Here is a 2,500-nt window from a genome sequence, read left to right on the forward strand (position 1 = left end):
TAGCCGTACAAAATAAGTTGACAACCATAGGCTACTTATCCATATACAGATTTAGCAATTGACAATGCAAGGTGGTCTCTCTCTCTCTCTCTCTCTCTCTCTCGTGTCAAAATGAATACAGCTTCCAGCCCCTTTCATGAAGGACTACTTGTGCATATTGCAAGATTTCAGTTTCTAAGTGAATGAGCAAAAGAGCATACAGCACCTGGTATTCCCAGGCGGTCTCCCATCCAAGTACTAACCAGGCCCGACCCTGCTTAGCTTCCGAGATCAGACGAGATCGGGCGTTGCCAGGCTGGTATGGCCGTACGAAATAAGTTGACAACCATAGGCTACTTATCCATATACAGATTTAGCAATTGACAATGCAAGGTGGTCTCTCTCTCTTTCTCTCTCTCTCTCTCGTGTCAAAATGAAAACAGCTTCCAGCCCCTTTCATGAAGGACTACTTGTGCATATTGCAAGATTTCAGTTTCTAAGTGAATGAGCAAAAGAGCATACAGCACCTGGTATTCCCAGGCGGTCTCCCATCCAAGTACTAACCAGGCCCGACCCTGCTTAGCTTCCGAGATCAGACGAGATCGGGCGTTGCCAGGCTGGTATGGCCGTACGAAATAAGTTGACAACCATAGGCTACTTATCCATATACAGATTTAGCAATTGACAATGCAAGGTAGTCTCTCTCTCTCTCGTGTCAAAATGAAAACAGCTTCCAGCCCCTTTCATGAAGGACTACTTGTGCATATTGCAAGATTTCAGTTTCTAAGTGAATGAGCAAAAGAGCATACAGCACCTGGTATTCCCAGGCGGTCTCCCATCCAAGTACTAACCAGGCCCGACCATGCTTAGCTTCCGAGATCAGACGAGATCGGGCGTTGCCAGGCTGGTATAGCCGTACAAAATAAGTTGACAACCATAGGCTACTTATCCATATACAGATTTAGCAATTGACAATGCAAGGTGGTCTCTCTCTCTCTCTCTCTCTCTTGTGTCAAAATGAATACAGCTTCCAGCCCCTTTCATGAAGGACTACTTGTGCATATTGCAAGATTTCAGTTTCTAAGTGAATGAGCAAAAGAGCATACAGCACCTGGTATTCCCAGGCGGTCTCCCATCCAAGTACTAACCAGGCCCGACCCTGCTTAGCTTCCGAGATCAGACGAGATCGGGCGTTGCCAGGCTGGTATGGCCGTACGAAATAAGTTGACAACCATAGGCTACTTATCCATATACAGATTTAGCAATTGACAATGCAAGGTGGTCTCTCTCTCTCTCTCTCTCTCTCTCTCTCGTGTCAAAATGAAAACAGCTTCCAGCCCCTTTCATGAAGGACTACTTGTGCATATTGCAAGATTTCAGTTTCTAAGTGAATGAGCAAAAGAGCATACAGCACCTGGTATTCCCAGGCGGTCTCCCATCCAAGTACTAACCAGGCCCGACCCTGCTTAGCTTCCGAGATCAGACGAGATCGGGCGTTGCCAGGCTGGTATGGCCGTACGAAATAAGTTGACAACCATAGGCTACTTATCCATATACAGATTTAGCAATTGACAATGCAAGGTAGTCTCTCTCTCTCTCGTGTCAAAATGAAAACAGCTTCCAGCCCCTTTCATGAAGGACTACTTGTGCATATTGCAAGATTTCAGTTTCTAAGTGAATGAGCAAAAGAGCATACAGCACCTGGTATTCCCAGGCGGTCTCCCATCCAAGTACTAACCAGGCCCGACCCTGCTTAGCTTCCGAGATCAGACGAGATCGGGCGTTGCCAGGCTGGTATGGCCGTACGAAATAAGTTGACAACCATAGGCTACTTATCCATATAGAGATTTAGCAATTGACAATGCAAGCTAGTCTCTCTCTCTCTCTCTCTCTCTCGTGTCAAAATGAAAACAGCTTCCAGCCCCTTTCATGAAGGACTACTTGTGCATATTGCAAGATTTCAGTTTCTAAGTGAATGAGCAAAAGAGCATACAGCACCTGGTATTCCCAGGCGGTCTCCCATCCAAGTACTAACCAGGCCCGACCCTGCTTAGCTTCCGAGATCAGACGAGATCGGGCGTTGCCAGGCTGGTATGGCCGTACGAAATAAGTTGACAACCATAGGCTACTTATCCATATACAGATTTAGCAATTGACAATGCAAGGTGGTCTCTCTCTCTCTCTCTTGTGTCAAAATGAAAACAGCTTCCAGCCCATTTCATGAAGGACTACTTGTGCATATTGCAAGATTTCAGTTTCTAAGTGAATGAGCAAAGGAGCATACAGCACCTGGTATTCCCAGGCGGTCTCCCATCCAAGTACTAACCAGGCCCAACCCTGCTTAGCTTCCGAGATCAGACGAGATCGGGCGTTGCCAGGCTGGTATGGCCGTACGAAATAAGTTGACAACCATAGGCTACTTATCCATATACAGATTTAGCAATTGACAATGCAAGGTGGTCTCTCTCTCTCTCTCTCTCTCTCTCGTGTCAAAATGAAAACAGCTTCCAGCCCCTTTCAT

The 2,500-nt window shown here is 46.4% G+C and overlaps 7 non-coding genes and 2 pseudogenes across 7 annotated transcripts; all 9 read right to left on the reverse strand.

Annotated features, from left to right (window-relative positions):
• Positions 1 to 11, reverse strand: part of LOC146262865 (5S ribosomal RNA) — a 119-nt pseudogene extending 108 nt beyond the window's left edge.
• A 182-nt stretch (positions 12 to 193) lies between these two features.
• Positions 194 to 312, reverse strand: LOC146262866 (5S ribosomal RNA). Its single transcript, XR_014725096.1, has one exon. It is a non-coding gene; the product is annotated as a 5S ribosomal RNA (ribosomal RNA).
• Positions 313 to 494: 182 nt separating this feature from the next.
• LOC146262867 (5S ribosomal RNA) lies at positions 495 to 613 on the reverse strand. The gene has a single exon (XR_014725097.1). It is a non-coding gene; the product is annotated as a 5S ribosomal RNA (ribosomal RNA).
• Positions 614 to 781: 168 nt separating this feature from the next.
• Positions 782 to 900, reverse strand: LOC146262868 (5S ribosomal RNA; annotated as a pseudogene).
• Positions 901 to 1,078: 178 nt separating this feature from the next.
• On the reverse strand, positions 1,079 to 1,197 carry LOC146262869 (5S ribosomal RNA). Its single transcript, XR_014725099.1, has one exon. It is a non-coding gene; the product is annotated as a 5S ribosomal RNA (ribosomal RNA).
• A 184-nt stretch (positions 1,198 to 1,381) lies between these two features.
• On the reverse strand, positions 1,382 to 1,500 carry LOC146262870 (5S ribosomal RNA). The gene has a single exon (XR_014725100.1). It is a non-coding gene; the product is annotated as a 5S ribosomal RNA (ribosomal RNA).
• Positions 1,501 to 1,668: 168 nt separating this feature from the next.
• LOC146262871 (5S ribosomal RNA) lies at positions 1,669 to 1,787 on the reverse strand. The gene has a single exon (XR_014725101.1). It is a non-coding gene; the product is annotated as a 5S ribosomal RNA (ribosomal RNA).
• Positions 1,788 to 1,965: 178 nt separating this feature from the next.
• On the reverse strand, positions 1,966 to 2,084 carry LOC146262872 (5S ribosomal RNA). The gene has a single exon (XR_014725102.1). It is a non-coding gene; the product is annotated as a 5S ribosomal RNA (ribosomal RNA).
• A 172-nt stretch (positions 2,085 to 2,256) lies between these two features.
• On the reverse strand, positions 2,257 to 2,375 carry LOC146262873 (5S ribosomal RNA). Its single transcript, XR_014726365.1, has one exon. It is a non-coding gene; the product is annotated as a 5S ribosomal RNA (ribosomal RNA).
• Between the last annotated feature and the right edge of the window lie 125 nt (positions 2,376 to 2,500).

Source organism: Hypomesus nipponensis, chromosome 12 (assembly GCF_054491055.1).
Source record: "Hypomesus nipponensis isolate SF chromosome 12, ASM5449105v1, whole genome shotgun sequence".
NCBI lineage: Eukaryota > Metazoa > Chordata > Actinopteri > Osmeriformes > Osmeridae > Hypomesus > Hypomesus nipponensis.